Source organism: Suncus etruscus, chromosome 8 (assembly GCF_024139225.1).
Source record: "Suncus etruscus isolate mSunEtr1 chromosome 8, mSunEtr1.pri.cur, whole genome shotgun sequence".
NCBI classification, from domain to species: domain Eukaryota; kingdom Metazoa; phylum Chordata; class Mammalia; order Eulipotyphla; family Soricidae; genus Suncus; species Suncus etruscus.
Window position 1 is genome coordinate 82,699,093 of NC_064855.1, and position 23,261 is coordinate 82,722,353.

General features: G+C 34.8%; 1 non-coding gene and 1 pseudogene across 1 annotated transcript; both read right to left on the minus strand.

The window, feature by feature from the left end:
- Positions 1–624: 624 nt before the first annotated feature.
- Positions 625–734, minus strand: LOC126016733 (uncharacterized; annotated as a pseudogene).
- A 538-nt stretch (positions 735–1,272) lies between these two features.
- On the minus strand, positions 1,273–1,379 carry LOC126016860 (U6 spliceosomal RNA). The gene has a single exon (XR_007498546.1). It is a non-coding gene; the product is annotated as a U6 spliceosomal RNA (small nuclear RNA).
- Between the last annotated feature and the right edge of the window lie 21,882 nt (positions 1,380–23,261).

A 23,261-nucleotide genomic window follows, 5' to 3' on the forward strand; every position in this document is an offset into this window, starting at 1 on the left:
CCCATAGTATTTAAAAATAGTTAAATAAAAATACATATATGAATCTATCAGGATACATAAATTATTAGAATAATTGAGCAGTGAATGACAAAACCAGCTATACATTCACACCATGATACATTTTCAAATATAGAGACATTTTTAAGTTTCCATAGAACTTGCTAATACTATTTGAGATACTATATTGTTTCATTTGTCTTTTGGGGTCACACCTGCCACTTCAGGAGTCACTCTTGGGGGTACTCAAAGGACCATGTCTACTGTAAATTTTCAAACCACAAGCAAGACAATTACCTTGTTCCAAGGAAATACTATTCTCAATTTTTGCTCAATTTTCAAATCTTAATAAATTTAATAATATATCTACTTTAAAATTTATTACAATGTTATATTAAATGTATTGAGTATACTTCAGAGAAAATGTGCAAATATATATTGCATAATGCTAAAATCCTATTAATGTATCTGATTAATGTCTAATGATATTTTAAAAATGATTTTAAAAATTCTACATAAAAAACTATATCTGTTAAAACTGGGAGGGATATTTCACTTTATTTTCTAACTGTTCATTAAATGTCTAGAAACTGAAAGTTTCAAGGCTCAAAAATGTGAAATTTTTATAGAAATATTTCTGAGATATTGAGGAATGAAGTTTTATATACTTTCCTTATCAGTTAGTTTTCTTATCTTTTTTAAGGGGAGTGCTAACTTTCTCTCCTTTCATATACTACCATACTTTCCTTATCATGCTAAGTAGTGTCTTGCCTATTTTTCTGTTCTATATTTTCTCCTAAACTATGTGGGTTATAAAATGTATTATTTCTTAAATGTGTTTTATGCATTTGGGTTTTTGATTGTGTTTGTTTTAAACAAGATATAGAAAGCTTATATGATACCTAAAACCAATGGTAAGTATTGTACCACTCTGTTTGGTTTCCACATCTGGGAAAGGGGATAATAGCATTATAGTATTGCTGTTAGAATGAAATGTGACTATTCATTTAGAATGTTGGAATGGATATATTTTTTTGTGTGTGTGGTTTTTGGGTCACACCCGTAAGTGCTCAGGGTTTACTCCTGGCTCCATGCTCAGAAATTGCTCCTGGGAGGCACAGGGGACCATATGGGACACCGGGATTTGAATGGATGACTTTCTGCATGAAAGGCAAATGCCTTACCTCCATGCTATCTCTCCAGTCCCGGAATGGATAATTTTGACATAGCATGTTCTTTTTTTTTTCTTTTTTTATTTTTATTTTTTTTTTGTTTAAAAATATGGAACGCTTCACGAATTTGCGTGTCATCCTTGTGCAGGGGCCATGCTAATCTTCTCTGTATCGTTCCAATTTTAGTATATGTGCTGCCGAAGCGAGCACGACATAGCGTGTTCTTAAGTAATTTTCTTTTTTTTTTTTTCGGTTTTTGGGCCACACCCGTTTGATGCTCAGGAGTTACTCCTGGCTATGTGCTCAGAAGTCGCACCTGGCTTGGGGACTATATGGGACGCTGGGGGATCGAACCGCAGTCTGTCCTACGGTAGCTCTTGCAAGACAAACACCTTACCTCTAGCACCACCTTCCCGGCCCCAGTAATTTTATTTTCTCAAGTAGTTTCTAATAGGAATAGTGATTTTTTAGTAATAGATGGGATTGCAAATTTAGTCATAGGCTGCAATTTCAAGGTAAGAACGACTAGGCCCAAGGAGACAGCTGATTCCTGGAACCAGGCTGTAAATCCCAAGGACATTCCAATGCAAGGACATCTTGCGTAACATCCTAGAGACACCTTGAAGGGAGGGAGGGAGGGAGGTGGAACTAACTGACTATCTTATATTCCAACATCACATTGCAGATGGCCCTTGAAGATTAGGGAGGAATAATTGCACAGTCACAAAAAATAAAGAAAGGAAAGAAAGAAAGAAAGAAGAAAAAAAAAGAAAGAAAGAAAGAAAGAAAGAAAGAAAGAAAGAGAAAGAAAAAGAAAGAAAGAAAGAAAGAAAGAAAGAAAGAAAGAAAGAAAGGAAGAAAGAAAGAAAAAAGAAAAGAAAGAAGAAAGAAAGAAAGAAGAAAGAAAGAAAGAAAGAAGAAAGAGAAAGAAGGAAGGAAGGAAGGAAGGAAGGAAGGAAGGAAGGAAGGAAGGAAGGAAGAAAGAAAGGAAGGAAGGAAGGAAGGAAGGAAGGAAGGAAGGAAGGAAGGAAGGAAGGAAGGAAGGAAGGAAGGAAGGAAGAAAGAAAGAAAGAAAGAAAGAAAGAAGAAAGAAAGAAAAATAAGAAAGAAGAAAGAAAAAGAAGGAATAAAGAGAAAGAAAGAAGAAAAATAAGAAAGAAGAAAGAAAAAAAGAAAGAAAGAAGAAAGAAAGAAAGAAAAAATAAATGGCCCAATAGGAATAGAATAGGATAACATCTAGTTTAATGCTATTCTTGCTACTGTCATTGGCTTGGCCGAGGTAGAATCATGGGACCCCAGACTCCCTCCTCCCAACAGCTCACAAGCTTGTTCAGTACTTCCATCCTGGTCACATGGGACACCTCTGTCCTGCTGACATGGGCCCCTCCCAGTCCAAATCAGTACAACCTAAAGACCACCTGGAGGTTCTACCCATATCACAAAAATACCTTCAGGATGAGATCCTACGCATATCACAAAAATAGCATCAGGATGCGGGCTGGAATTAATGATGTCGTGAAGGGACTGGAATCATGCCTTTTCCTGAGATATTTATTGGAAATTTCAAACTGTAACACTTACATGTAACCTATGAAATGTTTTGATTTGTGTGCTCATTACCATTGATTTCCTTTAAATAGTTATATGTTTGAATGCTCGGTGTCTCACTAGAGACTGAAAACTAGTGCGTCAGGAATCTATGGTGGACCCAGAGCACTCTGTGATTCGATAAACCTGCATTTCCATTTGCATCCCTGAAGGTTTGTGGTCTCTGATTCAGGTATTGGACTTCCCTGGACCCCAGGCACTCATGGCCCGGGTTCCTTAGGGACCTCTCTCCTCACCGGAGTCTGGGCACCCTAAACCTTGAACCTTCCTTGGTGCAAGGCTTTCTTTCACTTTTAATAAGAATCCTTTAACAGTAAACATGCAACAGATGATGTCTCAGTTTATATTTTTAAATTTGAAATCTTTCGTTCTCTTGGATTCCGCATACGAAAGGAAATTAAAAATCAATGATTCAGAAAAGAGATACAATATCTTTCCATATTTTGAACTAAAAGATTACTTGCACTTGTTAAATTTTAGAAATTAAACTCCGGAAACAGAAAAGTTAGTGATGCAGGAATGGTGACAGAATCTCTCTGCATTGATTCCCAGATTCCTTTATTTTCATGTATTAAATATGCTCAAACTCAAAAAGTAGAGGTTTACTGAAAAGTAGAGAAGAAGAAGAAACTCCCCAGCTGGAGAGGAACTTAGTTTAAAACTAAGTTAAATATGGCTCCTTTGTGGGAAGTTTTATAGGAAAACTGGGTCTTGTACGGGCCTTAAAAGGCTCTTTGTGTTCCTTGTCAATTGATAAAACTGTTAGAAAGAATAAAAGGATCCGACAGAGTGGTCTGGCTGCTCTGAGTTCTTAGGCTTAGGCCATTTGCTTTAGGCATTACCTATTAGTCCCTCAGTGAGCCTAAAAGCTGGGATGAATACCATGGTCTGGGGGAGGTTGTTAACTTACTGTTTATCAGAAAAAGCCCAGGAATTCTCATTAACTTTTAAAATGAACGATAAAGGATAGTCCAAAATGGGACTGCTCACAGCAATTGGCAAGGGAAACTGATGTTTCTTCTTTCTGTATATTTAAAGAAAAATGTAAATATTAAAATCTGGACTTTCTTACAGTTTGAATATTATTAAAGAAATGACTTACAGTTCTCTTAAGTAAAGAAGAGAGGATCAAAGTAAAAGTCTAGATAGCAAAACCTAGCAAGGCCAGTTTTTATGCTTTAATTCTTAGAATCTGTATTACTAAGGAATACAGAATGCTTAATAAATCAAGAGGTGCATAAAATTAATGACACAAAAAAGGCTTAAATCCTCAGCTCATTTAAAAAATCTGTCATTAACATGAAAAATGCAAGTAAAGTGGATAGTTTGGAGGGAAAGAAGATCTTGTGGAATTACTTATTGACACACACAGGCTAACAAAGTGCTTGATTTATATTGAAATGAGTGTAAACAAGCAGGATGCATATTTGCACTCCCTTTAAAAATCAGAAAACCTGCTTACTCTGTTAAGCTGTATTTTAAAAGTCAGAGAAAGTGGAATAATTTATTGCCGAAGAACTGGATGAGGAGACACTAAACATAAAAATTTTATGATTAAATGCAATAATGAAGGGGCTAGTATGTCAATCTCAAGCACTCACTTAGGGTTTTGAATAAAATGTTGTAATTTTCTTTTGTTTGTTTTTGGGCCATACTGGAGGTTCTCAGAGGTTACTACTGTCTGCATTCAGGAAATTTTCCTTGAGGTCTCACGGGAAATTATGGAATGCCTGGGGTCTAAATCAGTCACACACAGTCTAAGGCAAGTGCCCAAATGCTTTACTATAACTTCCTCCCCCCGCCCACAATTAATTTAAAAGTACCATACTACATTTTTCTCTAAAATAATTCCACCACGTTAAAAATTACAAAAATCATATTATTTCAAGCACTAGAACTGAAGAAAATCCTAATAGTATGCATAAAACATTAAGATTTCTAAAACATATATTGAATTTTGAAAAAAATAATTACACAGATTTCACTCTTCACTTCATCTAAAATGTTATTACAGATAGATAGAAAGGGAAGCCGATAATGCATTTTGGGAGAAAAAAAGTCAGAACCTAAAACAGCCTCCAAAGTATAAAGGCTTCTGAAGCACAGGGCCCATCTGAGGAGCCAGAAACACCATTGAGATGCAAAATTCCAGGCACAGTTTGGCTTGAGGCCTTAACAAAGGCTCACTTAAACTCACATTGCTCCATAAGAATATCAAAAGAAGATCAAGGACTATTCCAGGCTCTTCCCTTGCAACCACCCTAGCAAAGAACTTTAAAATTGAGCAGGGCAGTTTAGAAAATCTATATGTAATAACTTGAAAGAGGAAAGAGTTGTGTGTTTGCCCATTCACCACTTGATTACCTAAAGATGTGTACTTTTTATTTTAGGAATATTGCCTAAGATATTGCTAATTATTGCTAAAGTATCCTAAAATATTTCTCTAATATTTGTAAATTTAGGACCTGCTTCCTTCTTCTAGCCTATATCCCCACTCACTAATTCAATTTACTTTGAACTGACCTTTCTTGATTTGCCTATCTTCACAGTTAGTAGATTCCCTGCCTTAGGAAACTGACAGCATATACCAATGCAATTTTGCTTTTTCACTTTTTTCTTGTTCAGTCAGGATGTTGGGAGTTTATACTATCAGTAAAAAAAAAAATCCTGCTGCTTTTTCTCTGTAGATTTAAATGTAACATTTTTCTTAAGAAATTATCTCACTGGTAAAAATGGTATATGAACTTGATCTTGTACTGGGAGGATAGGATAGTGTTTAATTAGAAAAGTATATTGTATTCTTCCTGTGGAATTAAACTAAAATTAAACTCTGGGAAACACAATCTATTTTAATCATTCATTAAGCTGCTTATATTTTATTTTAGATAACAAGTCCAATATAGAGAGGTATAGAGGGTACATACCCTAAGTATATAGATGCCTGATACACACAGAAGATACCCACAGTAGATAGATGCTAAATATTGTTTATTTCTAAATAACTTCAGCTCCTAATCGAATTGTTGAACAAATCTACACCCTTCCTGTACCCTGGATAGCTTACCAAAAAAAAAAAAAAAATACAACCAGACTAGAACTTCACTATTGTGTACTAGAGACTCTGTCATTGCTGAAATGTTCTAGAAACTGACAAAGCTTCAATGAACTTATAAACAAACTAAGCATGCAACTTCTGTTCTTGTGATACATAAAAAAACATGATTAATTACTGTGCCTCCACCTCTTTCTTCCATTATGCCAGCATCTAAACCCTAAATTTCATATTTCAATATAATAAGCTCGCTATAATCTTAAAGAGGTAGATAGTATATTGAAAATTATATCTACAACTCTTTACTAAATAAAGCAAATCTCTTTGATCTCAACAATTTTCGGATAGACTGTGACGCGTGGCACAGATTAAGCAGTTTGTATATGGTAATAAAAGAAGTTTAGGAATAATCCAGTTAGAGTGTAACTCCAGCTGGACTACCTGATTAAGTTTCCAGGATGAGTTATAATCCTCCCTACTGGCTCTTAGATCCATTCTCTTGGCTTTTCTTTTCTACATTTTGGCTCCATCCTTAGTCATCCTTTCATGAATTTTGCAACTCTGTCCTTTTATCTATTGCAACTGATAATTTTATTAGTCATTTCCTGGTAGTAGAATTTGAGAGTTCAACAATTTCTAGTTTCCTCTTACTTTATTTTCTTTCTTTAGCTTTAATTTCAAGCTGAAAGTGTTTTTATTTTTTTTTGTTTTATTTTTATTTTTTTATTTTTTTTGCTGATAATAAAGAAAAAAATCACTGCTTTGTAGTTTTTTTTTTTTAATCTATTAAGAAAAAGTTACATGAAGATGTTTGGGATTTTTTTTGGCCATGTTCTGAGATGGCTAAGGAAATATAGTTTTCCCTTTTGAGGGCCAAATATTTGGTTCAATTGAGAAGCATAAAACAAACAAACAAAAAAAAAAAACAAAAATAAGAGATTGTTGAATAGCCTGGTGTACAATATGATTTGTCTCAGAGAACAGTTTCAAGGAGGCCAAAGGAGATAAAGAAATATCTATCTAGAACAGGTGTAGAAAATTACCTTGACAGTCTTACAAACATCTTTAAGTCACACTCACACCATAAAACCAGGTTTACATTCGCTTCTTTGGTTTTTTGGGGGGCCCCACCCATTGGTATTGAGGGATTACTCCTAGCTTTGCACTCAGAAATCACACCTGACAGGATCAGGGACCATATGAGATGCCATAGATTGCATCCCTGTTGGCCATGTGCAAGACAAATGCCCTACCCACTGTGCTAATGCTCTAGCCCCCTGTTTTTATTTATTATTTATTTATTATAATTTTAAGTGTTTTTGTCTTGCTGAAAAAAAGAAATCTGGGCAAGACTCCATAGACAAAATCAACCCCCAACTATTATTATAACCATATAAAATACTTCAAATACAAAAATAAGCTTAACTTTCACACAGCACAGTTATTTTAATAGTTTCTTTCATTTTCTTTCCTTTTAGTTAAAAAGTACATACTAAGTAGATAGAAAATCGTAAAATACAGATTCCACATGGTTTAATTCTCAAACCTGATAAGCAGATTAAAGTTTGCCTTGTATGATAGAAGTAATTAATTCATTCAGTAAGAAACTTGCCTTGTATAATAGAGGTAATTAATTCATTCAGTAAGAATGTCTATTTTGTATCAGGAAACTTCTTTGGGCCCTCTAGTGGAATGAACAGAAAATACGCCTGTGGTCAAACTTAGAAAGATACCAGCTGAAGATATTTAGAGTCCCGATGCGAACAAATAAGATGATATAATGATGACTTTGGGAGAAAGGGGCTTTAGACTGTAAAGTTAAAAGCATTCATTAAATACTGTAAGGTGAATCTTGGTAAAAGACTAAACAAAGGTGTTCTTGGTAAAAGACTAAACAAAGGTGTTCCCTCAGCTTCCTTTACCCCTAACCTCTTCTATTGGTATGTAAAAGCCCACTGGATAGTTGATTTTGTATCTGGCTTGACCTTTCTCTTTCTTGGATTTGGGCATTGATTTGAAGAAAGAAAGAAGTCTGGCTTTGGGCTGGAGAGAGGAAACACATGGCAGAGAAAGCCCATGAAGCAAAAGCAGGCTAACTCCAGTTAATCGTTTGACTAGCTTGGTATTATTTGTCCGCCGCTACCCTGCTTCATCAGACCCGTCCACCTTAAGGACTAAAAACTCGATGCCTGTGGGAGTCTCACCCACTTGTGGATTTTTATTTTACAAAATACCTCGCTGAATTTGTCACCAAGAACCTGAAACCTGTCTTATTTATTTCTGTACCTACTATCCAGTCTCTGTGAGAAAACACTCAGGCAAATATTTCACACTTTACATAGATTGTGATTTAATGTCTGAGTGATTATGCTTATTAATTTGTAACATTAATTGGGACCTGGAAAAACAGTTCAGCAGGTAGGGTGTTTGCCTCGCAATTGTACACTCAGGTTCAATCCCAAGTATCCCCCATAGTGGGTCTGTAAGGGCCCACTAGAGAGTGATCCCTGAGTAAGCCCTGAGCACAAACAGGTGTGGACAAAAAACCAAACAAAAAGTCAGTTTTATAGCATTTAACTTTAAACTATTATCTATAAATATTGTTTATAGCATTTAACTAGTATGTGGTTCAGGGAAAATATAACTCAAAACAGTCTGTTTACATATTATAGATTTTTGGTATTGTTAATTTTCTGTATTTTATTTTGTGCATAGCATAGCACATTGGATTTTAATTTAAAATTGACTGTCATTTATACTAGCTTCATTGTTCCTTGGAGTAAAAATGTCTAAAGATCCTGGTGTAATATTTAGGAACTTAAATTTTAACTTCCAATATGTATGCTTTAATATGCAGGTATACTTCCCATAAAATTTGAAGTAAAATATGATAGTTTAGTGATACACAGGACAATCACTTATATTATTTGTATGCATTTTGAGATTTCTAAATCATCTTACACAAACAGATATATGGAATAGCAATGTTTTCTTCTAGGAGTTGAATAATATGAAAAATATCGTTAATATTCCCATAATAAAAACCTGGGATCCAGTAAAACACAAAAATATGTACTTTTGAATTTTAAGATGGGGAATCAGAGAAAGTAAAAAAAAAATATGTGTGAAAGATAAAGCAATCATTTAGAGAAGTGCATGCTCAGTATTTATGTGAACATATGAAAATGTTTTACTGTCTTTATATGAAATAAATTATATTAGTAGCTCACTTTATAATTAATCTGTTTATTTTGAAAGAAATAGATAATATATTCATTATATTGATTCACATAAAGCTTCGATATACCTTTATGCTATATATTAATATATTTTCAGTAGTTTAGTGATTTTTTTGTAAGAAACAAGTAATGCATAATTTCCAATTTCTTGAGGTAAATTTAATTTTTTATAAATTATTTAATTGAATCACCATGAGTTAAACAGCTACAAAGTTGTTCATAATTGAGTTTCAGTTAAACAATGACAATACTATTTACCAGGACTTTTTGTCCTGCCATCAATTTTCCCAGTTTCCTTTCCATCCTTTCCACTCCCATTTTCCTGACAGCCTATGTAGTGGACATATTTTTTTCTCTGTCTTTCTTTCTCTTTCTTTATGTCTCTCCCCCCTTTGTTTAACTTTTAGACTCTGTGGTTTAAAATATTGTTAATGAAGGAGCATCATACATCTTGATCTCCTTTCAGCACCTAATTATTGTCTAGAGTGATTATTCCCAACAATCATTATCATAGTGGTCTCTTCTCTGTGCTATCCACACTCTTCCATTGTAGGAAACTTCCTACCATGAACTGGTCATTATGGCTCTCATCTCTTTTGACTCTGGATATTAATAACATACTATATGTATATTCCATAAATGAGTTTGATCATTCTATTTCTTTCTCAATCTGACTCTTCACCCTGCATAATATTCTCCTATTCATCCTTGTATAAGCAAATTTTATGACTTCATTTTTCCTAACAGCTACATAGCATTTTATAGTAGATGTTTCATTGTTTTTTTATCCACTCATTTGTTTGTAAGCACTTGGGTTATATTGAGATGCATGCTATTGGGAATAGTTTTGCAAATAACATGGGAGTACAAAAGACTTTATTAAATTTTGTTTTTGAGTCCCTAAAATATATTTCAATGAGAGATATTATTGGGTCAGAAGAAGCTCCTTTCCTAGTTTTTTGAAAAATATCCATCACGTTTTCCAAAAAGGCTGGACCAGTTGATATTCTCACTAGTTGTGAATGAGAATGTCTTTCTTCTCACATCCCAATCAGCACTGATTATTTTTTTCTTTTTATGGTGGCAGTCTCTGTGGTATGAGATGATATATATGATTGATTTTTTTTTAATTTGTATCTCCCTGACGAATAATGATGCAAAGCATATTTTATGTGTTTTTTGATCATGGTGTATCTTCTTAGATGAAGTTTCTGTTAATTTCTTCAATTTTGGGATGGGGCTAGATGTTTTGTCTTGATTAGCTCACCCATTGCTTTACATATTTTAGAAATTAATCCTTTATTATATGAGTTTTGGGTAAATTGTTTCTCCCACTCCATGGGCAATTTTTGTATTTTATTTCCCATTTCCTTTGAGGTGCAGATTCTACTTACTTTAATATATTATCATTTGATTGTCTTTGCTTCCACTTGCTTGGTCAATGGTATTTCAGCCTTGACAGTGCATTTAGCCTCAATGATATGAAGTGTTCTGCCTTTTTTTCTATGTAATTTATGGCTTTAGGTCAATATCTTGATAATTTATTTGATTTAACTTTTGTCTACAGCATTAAAGAGAAATTTGAATTCACATTATTGCATGAATTTGACCAGTTTTCCCAATACCATTTGTTAAAGGGGCTTTCCCTGTGCCACTTTATATATATATTTATATATTATATTATATTTTTATATTTATATATTTATGTATATATAAATATGTATATATTTATATATATTAACCCTTCATTAAAGACTAATTGAGCATATACCTGAGCTTCAGTCTCAGGTTATTCAATCTATTCCATTTTGATAGTCTGTCATTATTTTAATATCATGTTGTTTTAATGACTATTTTTTGTTAGTACAGTTGAAATTTTGATAAATTTATGTATCCCATATTATTTTCAAGGATTGCTTAGAATTTGTGGAAATATATTGTTCCATATGAATTTCATTAGAGTTTGCTCTATTTCGTTGAAAAATGTTATAAGCATCCTCATAGTGAATGTACTAAGTGCAATGCTTTGGGAAGGATTTTACTTTAATGATGTCAACCTTCCTAGTCCATGAGAATGGTATGTATTAACTGATGTCCTCTTTGTTTTTTTCTTATAATTTTAAAGTATTATTTTGAGTTTTCTTTGTATAGGTTTTCTACTTCAACAGTTATGGTATTTGAATTTCTGAGGCAAATTGTGAATGGGATTTTTTTACTATAACTTTTTTCTCTTTAGTTATTTTCATATAAAAAGCCATGATTTTTGCATATTAGTTTTGCAGCCTATCATTTCACTAAACAAATAAATTATTTCTAAAACATTTTTGTATAGTTTGTAGGTTTTCTAAATATACTATCATGTCATCTGCAAACAATGAGAGCTTAATTTCTTCTTTTCTATGTGGATGCCCTTGATATCTTTTTCTTGCCAACTTGCTATGGCAAGCACTTTCAGTACTATAATGCAAAGAAGTGGTGATATTGGGCAACCTTGTATTGTGCCAAAATTTAGAGAACAGGCTTTCCATTTTATTGTTATTTTTAATTAAAAAAAAGTTTTTTGTGGACTTCTGGTAAATGACTTTGACTATATTGAGAAAAGTTCCTTTTATATTTTGTTGAGTTTTTATCATGACCTTGTCAAGTTCTTTCTCTGCATCTATTGATATGATCATATAATTTTTATTTTTTCTCTTATTGATATGACAGATTATGTTCTTTGATTTACATGTGGTAAACCATTCTTTCATCTCTAGAATGAATTCAACTTGGTGGTGGTGTAAAACTTCTTTTGAATTGTTGTATTATATTTGCTAGTATTTTGTTGAGAAGGATATCCTTATCAAAGAGTTACATAGGTGGCTGATACTAGCTGTGACCTCAGAAATGTGGCTAAACACAGAGAGCCTAACAGGGTACATATTCATTTTTTCTTTATATACAGAGCATATCTCCTGTTCTTCCTAGACAGAGCATACATCCTGTTTTTGTCCTGTTTTTCCTTAAAAAGATCACTCATCCTGTTTTTCTCCTTTTTCTGTTTTTCACCTAATCTGATTGACTGAGACACGGTATAAATATTTCCTCCCCACCTGATATAGAGAGTTGTTGGAGTTATTCTCTCTCGAAGTTGATCAAGGATGGTCCTTTCTCAGGAACTGATTCCACAAGACTTATTTACAAGAACTACCATCCTCCTTCATTAAGAAGTTTTTGGTTCTATGTTGCTTTCCTACTGTGATGTGGTGTTTTTTTTTTTGTTTGTTTGTTTGTTTTGTTTGTTTTTTTAATGTGCTGCAGTGAGGATCATTGACTAGAAGAAATTTGTGCCAAAGAAAATCACAGCTAGTAAGGGACTTAAATTTCTGTAGTCTTTTTGGAGCATAAGAACCTGGAATAAAAATTCCTCTTTTGATTCATAAAGAAGACTCTACTGCCAGTTGATGTGACTTTAGTTTCTTGGGACTCTTAAGACTGTGTGAAAACCTGCTGGAGTGCCTGAAATATCCCTTTCCTACTCTTGGTGCTTCTCTTTCCCTCAAGGAACACTGACCTGTGTTGAAAATGACTGTTCTGGTTCACAAAGAAGAACCTGCTGCTTGTCTGTATGTCTGCTTCAGTTTCTTGAGACTGTATAATAATTTCTAATTTTAATTTACTACTAGTTTTTATATTAATTGCCGTTGTGTTACTTGGCATTATGTTAATTAGCATTCAATGCAGGGGTGGTGCTAAATAAACTAACTTTTTAGTGAGAGTTGAAATACTCTATAGTTTGAGAATATTCTTATCTTGTTTTTAAGAAATAAAATAATAAATTATTTAATAAAGAAAATTATTCTTTGTAAAATGAAATATTTCAATTTGAATAAATTATTTACCATGTGAGTTTCTCTTTAACACTTTTGGAATCTATTGACAGCATTTATTTGACACAAACTATTAATTGTGAAAGTATGACCTGATCATCAGCCATATGTTTACCTCACAAAATCATACTGGATTAAGAAGAACATGTATTTTCTTGAGTTAATTCTACCTCAGCATTATAATTGAATTCTGTGTAATCTTTACAGAAACGTAATGCTTGGGATGATAGCTAAGGAATTTGGGAAGGGGATAAAAATATATTAGCACTATAAATAGTAAATAATATATTGAAAATAAATTGATTAAGATATTTGAGAAATACATTTAATGATGATTATATTGAATTGATTTTGATGACTCTTTTTAGAAATGGTTAATGTATCCTCGTTCTTCAACTATATATATCCTTTCTCTTTAACAATCATCTCTTGGTAAGTTGGTTAAATTCACATTTTTATTTATGAGCTCTGTGTATATGTTGTGTGTATGTGTGTGTGTGTGTGTGTGTGTGTGTGTGTATGTGTTTATAGAACTCCCCTATAAAGTTATAGGGACCTTTATCTTGTTCCTTATAACAAAGAGACCTGTTTTTTTCTCTGTGATTTTCTTAAACTCGTGAAAAATACAAATGTCTGTCCTCCTTGGAACTTCATTCAATAAAGATAGCCATTTTATTCAGCGTAAGTAAAAATTTCTTGATCTAGGTCCATACCAAAAAAAATTATATTTATTCAAAAACAAAGGAGTTATGATTGGTTGAACTGAATCCATGAATGTATTCACTTTGTAGAAACAAAGTGAAATAAGCAACTGAAAGGGATGTAAATGAAAATATGTAAAAAAAAATATGTAAGCAGATATGGTGATTAATAGTAAGCATTTCTGCTTTAATCATGCTGACAAATGAACACGTTCCCTAACTATATCAGGATTTTCAGTTTTATAATTTTATGAGATTTTTATATTTAAGTTAATAAACAGTATTTTTTAATATTTAGCCTAATAATGACTATTTGCTTAGGGAATATACATTTTTGTTGATTTCTATAAAGATATGTAATCTAATTCTCCAAGTCTCCTGAAAGTTTAATTCTTTATTAACTCATACTCTATATTATTATGGTTATTTTTAGTGACCTTTAGGCTAAGTACCTCTAACAGAGACGTTCAAATACATAATCTCTGCATTTTTAACTTTTGTTTGTTCTTTATACTTCAAAGGCCCTAGAGGTTGATGGGCTTCAAAGTGAATAGTATCACCTAATAGGATATTGAGCAACTCAGTTGTGATTTATCTTCTTGCCTTAAAAAAAAAAAAATCCCATTGATGTTTCATGTGTGAATCACTAATTTTCCACATTCTAGTTAGAAAGGATAAATATGAATATGAAAGAACTTTATTGCACATGTGTTGCCTGTGTACATGATACCCAAGCACATGTACTCCATATTACCCTTCTTGAAGTATGTTGAAGTATGAACTTTAATTCTTTCCTACTTTAATGCTGGGCTGTGTGCCAGGACTCATTTCATTCTTGGAAAAGCCCACGTTATTTTGTTAGTGCTTTACTAGTTTTTTTTCTCTTTTAATCCTCTCATGGTCAATCCTCTTTCTCAATACCTCCAAATAAAACCCATATTTTTACTTTAAAAAAGAAAAAAATTAAATAATATAATTAAATATCATGAAAATCACATACATCTTTCTATTTGGATTCCACTAGTCATAATTTCTTTTCATGGTTTCATATAGCTATAAGGGAGATTGAGAAATGTAGCTTTTAATCTAATAAAACAGGCCTCCCCATGCTGAAATTTAAATATCAAAAACATTGTTATTGAATGAAAGAGGAGAATCTATATTGAAGGGTAACCCCCAAGACTAATCTTATGATTTAATAATTTTCCAATGACTATCAATTTACATATTTTCTATATGATATTATCCACAATGTTGTTTACAAAACAAGTGCATATCAACTAATGTAATACCATTTATCTCCAGTTCTAATCACTCTTTTTTTTTCTTTTTTTACTTCTTTTTTCTTTCTTTTCTTTTTTTTATTATAATATAATTTTATTTTGATCATAGTGGCTTACATATTGTTGACAATAATATTTTAGGTACATATTTACATAAAATCAGGAGGGATTCCCATCCATCACCGAATTGTTCTCTCTACCCGTCCGTTTTTGTCTTCCCTCCCATTTCTTCTTCCCTCACCCCCAGGGTGGCTAGAATATGTGGTCCCCTCTGTATCTAACCTATTACTTAGTAGTCTTGCACCTGTTTGGTCTTGAGGCCTCCCTTATTTCCCCCTCTAACTGGAGGCCAGACCAGCTATTTCAAGTTACGTGGTTTTGCTGAAAAAGAAAAAAGTAATAAATTGGGGTAAGAGTCTAATACCCCGAAAATGGGCGGAATCCTTCTAGTGGCTCTCATCATTGATTGGGAGGTGAAGGAGAAAGAGAAGGTGAAACACTCCACCAGTACCAAAAGAAGTGTCAAATATCCAGTGAGGACTCCAGCTATATCAATAAGCACCACAAAAAACAAACAAAAAACAAAACAAAACAAACAAAAAACCAACAAAAACAAGCACACAAACAAAAAACACACCATGGTCTTGAAATAAGAAACATGGCATAACACATAATGAAAGAAAAGAGAGGAAGAGAAAAAATAAGTATAACTGGGGACAACAATTTCAATAATCACACCCAAAGAGAGAAATCGACCAAAATAGATAGGTAAATAAAAAAATAATAATAATAAATGAAGGTAAAAAATTATATATATATATATATAAATAACCAAGGTTTTGTGCTTTTTGTATTTTTGTTTTTTCCCTCCTGCCCTGGCACAGTAAATATTGGGGTCATTTGAAAAAGAATTCACTTGGCCTAAGAAATATGGGGTTTCTCCGTCCTTGGAGTATACTGTCATCGGATCAGCTCTAGACTTTGCTCAGGATCATTTACTCTCCCAGTGGCGTTTTTGTGGTTGGTAGACTTCTGCTCTGTCCAGGGTGATACAATCAGAGCTCTGTGTTTAGAGGTCTCAGTATCTGCACAGATCCTGAGATGGGATTTATGATGAAGTCAGTCTTTGTGATTCTAGAGGTTCTGTTACCTCAGTGTCATTTTAATCCATCTTCTGTGGTTGGTGATCTTGGGCTTTGCACTGAGCCTAGGATGGCACCTAGGTTAGCTTCTTTCTTTGTGCTTCCAGAAGCCCCATTCCATTACAATTGTCTCTGCAGGACCTTTGGGATTGGGAATCATGCTTATTGTGCAGGTCATAGTTCAAACCCTAAACTAGGGCTTTTTTATTGGTCCCAAGATGTGTACAGTCTGGTCGTGGTTCTATCAGCCAGTCATCTGTAAATCGCGATCTTGGCTTTTGGACCTACCAAAGGGTGCCAAGTCTTCTGGTTTTGTCTTATCGTTAGCTGGTAAGGTAGGCTAATCTGCTCTAAGGTCAAGTTGTTCACATTTTCCTTGTTGTCAGGATATCATGTTAGAGCTGGCCCTTGTTGTTGACTCCGCAGTATTAAGGCTGTCCCGGATGGGATTTGTTTCCTGCAGCTGTTGTGAAGAGCTGTGCCGTTTCTATGTCTGGGATCCAGGGTTCAAGGCTAGATGAATGGTATCTAATCACCTGAGGTCTAAGTTGATTCCACATGACATATTTTCCAGGTAGGAGATATCCCTGTATTATTAACAACTGTGAGTTCCTATCTCTAATAGATAAGAGCTCTTTTTTATATGTAAGATTTCCCCTTTATTTAGTGTGCCTTTGCAGGGAGAAATGGTGCTACATTATATTGTTGGTGTATTTGGGGGTGGACAGAGGGGATAACAGAAACAGGTCAGGTCATATACCCAAAAACGATAAAAAATAAAAAAAATAAAAAATGAAATAAAATAAAATAAAATAAAAATAAAAGAATAAAATAAAAAAAGAAAGGGAATGAAAATGTATATGCTCACAAATGTATTTGTAGGACAGGCATTTGAAAAAATAAATTAAAAAAATAAATAAATAAAATAAAAAGAAATAAAATGAGTTAGCGAAGCTTTTAAAGGACCAAAGTGGTGCAAAAAACTACCTTACATTTGGGGGAAAGCCGGTAAAGATGTGGTGTATTACAGGTCTTATGCATATGTTGGAAGTACAGTTTTTCCATTGCCTTTTGGGTTTTTCTTGTGGTGTGTGGATTCCCAGGCATCTTTCTATCACACCCCCTGGCCTTCTTCAGTTTGGTAAAAATTTGTGGTAGGGAGGTCTTGGAAGAGTTCTTGTATTGGGGATACTTTTGGACCTAGGCCCGGTTTTAAGAAACAGTCCACGTTAGGGGGAGTTGGTAGGGAGGGCCGCGCAGCATGAGTCCGCAGGGGAGTTGGCTGTCTTTTCTTGCAGGAGACTAGGTGTGGGTTTGACTGGGTATCCCCTTGCCTGGGTGCTGGGTACTGGTTCTTTGGGTAGGAGGTTGATCTTGATGCCTAATAGATTAAGGACTGAGGGTGAAGAGTTTTAATATGGTGGGAGATCTGGATGGGATTGAGGGGTGAAGGGATATTTAGATTTCCAGAGGGGAGAAAGGGAAAGGTATATGAGAGGGGTATGAAGGGAGAGAAAAGAAAAAATACCTTAGAAAGAAAGGGAGAAGAGAAAGGGAAAAAAGTAAAGAGAAGAATAGAAAAGAGAAAAATGAAGAAAAAAAAAAAGAAAAAAAAGAAGAAAGTAGTGAGAAGAGAGGAGAGAATAGCAAGGGAATGCTGGATTGGTTGATTGTGTTCGATGAATAGAGCCTGTAGTTTAAGTCTGTACGTCGCAGTTACTGCTTCGGTGGTCTGACTGGTCACGTGCTTCAATTCCTAAAAGAAGGTATAACCTAGAGATAAAGTGTATGTTAAAGATTTTTCTCGAGGCCATCTCGTAGTGCAAGCAAGGTATGGTATCTCGTGTAGTATCCCGAGTTGCCATCTTAGTTTGTCCACCCTTTGTATCCAAGGGTGCCTGTGGACAGAAAAGCTGAGAGGTTATTTAAAATATAATAAGATAAAGGCATTAAAACATAGTGTTATGGTATGTTTCCATTGCAGTCAGTGATTTCCCGTGGTGTTCTATACTTGTGTTCCTGTATACGATCTCTAAGGGATTATTGTGGGCCTTTGTTGTAGAAGTCTGATTACATACCTGTTCTCTCTATGCTGCTGTCTCTGTTGTTGCTGTTTTCTTTGTGGTATACTGTGTAGTTAAGAGTTTGCGTTGTTCCTTTTTCATGTATTTTGGACACTGCTCCCAAGTATATGTTGACTATTACAGTGCTCGGAGTTTCTACCCTGTTAAACCCTGTTATTTGATTGTTAGGTATTAGTTGTGTATAAAATATATGTTCTAGGTGCTTCAGAATAGTGCTACCGTTCTGTGTTTATCTTTTGTCTTCTGACTTACTTCGTTTAACATAACATGATCTAGGTCCATCCACGTTGCTGCAAAGTCTGTGATTGTATCATTTCTGACTGCCATGTAATATTCCATTGTGTATATGTACCACATCTTAATGATCCATTCATCTGTTGTTGGACATCGAGGTTGGTTCCAAGATTTGGCTATTATACTGAGTGCTGCGATAAATAGTGGGGTGCATATGTATTTTGGGATGAATATCCTTCCAACTTGGGGGTATATACCTAGAAGAGCAATTGCTGGGTCAAATGGCAGCTCAATTCTGAGTTCTTTGAGCACTCTCCAGACTTTTCTACATAGGTGTTGGACTAGGGGGCATTCCCACCAGCAGTGGATGAGAGTTCCTTTCATACTGCATCCCTGCCAACAGAGGTTGTTTCCATTATTTTTGATGTGAGCCATCCTCACTGGTGTAAGGTGGTATCTCATTGTTGTCTTGATTTGGATCTCCCTGATGATGAGTGAAGGTGAGCATGTTTTCATGTGTTTGTTGGCCATCCTTCTGTCTTCCTCAGAGAAGTGTCTATTCATTTCATCTTCCCATTTTTTATGGCTTTATTTGGTTTTGGGGGGCTCAGCTTTCTGAGTGCATTGTATGTTCTAGATATCAGCCCTTTATCTGATATGTCGAGTGAAAAGATTTTTTCCCATTCTGTTAACTGTATTCTTGCATTAAGTAGGGTTTCTTTTGCCATGCAGAAGCTTTTTAGTTTGATGTAGTCCCATTTGTTTATATTTGCTGCTAACGTTCTTGCCATTGGTGCTCCATTCTCAAATACCTTTCTGATATATAGGTCTTCGAGTGTTCTGCCTATTTTATTCTCGATAAACTTTATAGATTCGGGTCTGATTTCAAGGTCTTTGATCCATTTTGAGTTGACATTTGTATAAGGGGTGAGGTATGGATCAATCTTTATTTTTGTACATGTGGTTTTCCAATTCTACCAACGCCATTTGTTGAATACACTTTCTTTGTTCCATATCAGGTTCTTGCCTCTTTTATCAAATATTAGTTGGCAGTATATCTTGGGGTTTATGTCTGGGAATTCTGTTCTGACCTACTGGTCTGAGGTCCTGTCTCTGTTCCAGTACCATGCTGTTTTGATTACTATGGCTCTATAGTATAGTTTCAAGTTAGGTAGGGAGATGCCTCTCAGCTTTTTGTTTTTCAGTATGTGTTTGGCTATCCTGGGTCTTTTGTGGTTCCAGATAAATTTTGTGATTGATTGTTCTATTTCATTAAAGAATGGTGTCTGGATTTGGATAGGGATTGCATTAAATCTATATAGTAGTTTGGGTAGGATAGTCATTTTGCCTATGTTAATTCTACTATCCATGAGCATGGGATGTTCTTCCATTTCTTTAGATCATCTTCAATTTCTTTCTGAAGCGTTTTAAAGTTTCCCTGGTATAGGTCTTTCACTTCCCTTGTAAGGTTGATTCCTAGGTACCTGATATTTTTTGATACTATTTTAAATGGTATTGTATTTTTATTCTCTCTCTCCTCGACTTTGTTGTTTGTATATAGAAACGCTGCTGTCTTTTGTGTATTGACTTTGTATCCAGCCACTTTGCTGTATTGGTTAATTGTTTCTAGGAGTTTTACTGTGGACTCTTTAGGATTTTCTATGTATATCATCATATCATCTGCAAATAGAGATAGTTTGTGTTCCTCTTTCCCAATTTGGATTCCTTTGATTCCCTTCTCTTGTCGGATTGCTATTGCTAGGACTTCTAAGGTTATATTGAATAATAGTGGAGAGAGTGGACAGCCTTGCCTAGTTCCTGACCTTAGTGGGAATGCTTCTAGTTTCTCGCCATTAAGTATAATGTTGGCTGTAGGCTTTTCATAGATAGCTGTAACTATCTTGAGGAAGGTTCCTTCTAACCCTATTTTTCTGAGTGTCTTTAACATGGAAGGGTGTTGGATTTTGTCAAACGCCTTCTCTGCATCGATTGATATGATCATGTGGTTGTTGTTTTTCTTGTTGTTGATGTGATGTATAATGTTGATTGATTTGCGTATGTTGAACCAACCTTGCATTCCTGGTATAAAACCCACTTGGTCATGATGTATGATCTTTTTGATGGATTCGGTTTGCTAAGATTTTGTTGAGTATCTTTGCATCTATGTTCATTAGTGAGATTGGTCTGTAGTTTTCTTTCTTGGTGGTGTCTTTTCCATCTTTGGGAATGAGTGTGGCTTTTGAGGTTTTTTTCTCTTGTGATAAATAATGAAACTAACAAATCTGTGGAAAATTCTGTGGAGCTAGCGGGAAGTAAGCAGTTCATATCTTTTATACCACATCAATGCTACGGTTACAATATCCACCTGAAGTCACACATTCCTGCCATGCTTGGTTCCAATTCTTTCTTTAAAGTGTATTTTTTCCTTTTACTATGACTTTATATTAACCCCCCTAAGGGTTTGTCTCCGTATCTTCAGAACTTAGGGTTCTCTTTGATTTACCCATATTTCTTTGTGTTTATTGGTGCGCTTTGGAGTACTGTTCCTTCTAATTTCAGCCTGTTTTGATCCCTGTGGTGTGGGAATGGGTCCCCTCCCTGAGGGTGGATCTAGAGGTACTGTTGGGTGGGATTGCTGCGGTTTGGCTCTTCCTGTGCTCTTTCTGTGGCCTAACCCGATGGGGTATGGGGCGCGGCGGGTGTTCGCGCAGTTGGCGTGGGTGGGCAGAGCTTCCCTACCTTCCCTGGGGCAAGGGAAACCCCGCAGGAACGGGTGGCCGTTCGCCCGGTCCTTTCCGGGGCAAGAGAAACCCGGCAGGAGCGGGGCGGCCATTCGCGAGCTCAGCGTGTGTGGGCGGAGCTTCCCTACCTTCCCTGGGGCAAGTGAAACCCAGCCGGAACGGGCTTCCCTGGGCAAGAGAAACCCAGCTGGAGCGGGCGGCCGTTCCCGCGCTCCAGTTCTAATCACTCTTATGTCTTACGTTTTATGATTATATTCTAATCACTCTTACATTGAAATTTTTTTTGTGTAAATCATCTTCAAATGCTAAAATTTGGACATAAAGTTTCTTTCTTTATAGAGACTACAAAATATTCAAGAGACTTGTTATATAATTGTACATTTTAAATAGAAAATATAAACCATGTAGTATCTATAAAAATAACAAATTACAGATGATTAACTTATCTTATAGAAAGAACAATTCATATAAGTAAATGATGTTAATAAGAGAAACAAGGTAAATAAACTACATAGTATGGTAATTTGTTTAAGAAATAAGAAAGTTGGGAATATCATTGCATCATATGTGTCTACTAAAACTAAAGAATAAAACAAGAAAAAAATTCCTACATTTTGTTGAGGAATTCTATCACAGAGAGAATGAAGTGAGATAAGATGATTTGTGGGATTTTATGTCCAAAAATTGAGTGTTATAGATAGGGAGATATTGGTTGCTAAATGAGATATTTTAGTATCCTGTTACTTTTAGCAAAACTGCCCTTTTATCCTTATTATTCTTGTTACTAACTTGACTTAAAATGGAAGGTTTGTGTGTATGACTCCATCATTGGATCAGGCTTCTCTTTATATTTGCAGCTTCAGCTTTCTGAAATGGGACCATGCCTGTGACCTAAGCCTCATGCTTAGTCCTCTACATTTACAGTACTATGCTCAATGGAGACCTGCAGTACATGTGACCGATATAACATTAGCTGGAAAGAAAGAATACATGGTCCTAGGAAATAATCACATATCTCAGTCTTCACCTTTTTGTGCTTTTGAGGTTTTTTTCTCTTGTGATAAATAATGAAACTAACAAATCTGTGGAAAATTCTGTGGAGCTAGCGGGAAGTAAGCAGTTCATATCTTTTATACCACATCAATGCTACGGTTACAATATCCACCTGAAGTCACACATTCCTGCCCTGCTTGGATCCAATTCTTTCTTTAAAGTGTATTTTTTCCTTTTACTATGACTTTATATTAACCCCCCTAAGCTTCGGATATATTGTACTTGATCAAAGGAATTGCCATGTGGTGAGTTGTATGGGAAGAAGATAGCTTCGATAGTCCTATAAATAGGTATCAGACTTTCAGTGAACAAATGTTGTTGGGCAGTGACATTGACAAGGGTTTCTCAGTTTTTTCCTCTCTTTAGGGTAAAAGAATGAATAAAATGAGCTAAAATATGTGTAGCTTATTCCTATGTGAAAGCTGGTAAGATTTGGGAATTTACCTCTAGCAAATCAATTAATAAATCAGTTATATATAAGAAATCAGACATAAACACCGAGTTGGTAGACTTTGGCTAGATTCCTTTTGTCAGTAGACCTTGTATTCAGAGATTAGGAATCTCTGATATTTCTCAACAATCATTTTTCCTTTCTGTTAATGGAATTTTGAAGAAATAATTCTCTAATATCTACGATAAAATTTAGTTAAGTTTATGGAGAGAAAATGCACAGAAGTTTTTGAGTTCCTCATGACTTACTTCACTGTGTTTGTTTTGTTTTGTGTTATTTTTTACTAAGACTTGTTAGTAAGACTGCCCCTGCCAATTCATCTCTTGTAAATAAGGGCTACCCTTCCTTGATCCTGGGAACCTTCAGTTGTTTCTATTGTAGGTTTGAGTTAAATTTTTAAAATTTGTGACTCTCTGCTTTTGCTTGTTTCTCTAATCTTAAGGGAAGAGATTCACTTTATAATTTCAGTTTCCCTTATATCTCCAAGAAAATAATTTTGATGCTTCACTGTTTAACTACTATTTGTTTCAGCAGAGTGTATTTTTCTCAAATTCTTTTTTTGATTTTGTTTTTGTACCACATCTGGTGACGCTCAGGGGTTACTCCTGATGATGCGCTCAGAAATTGCTCCTGGC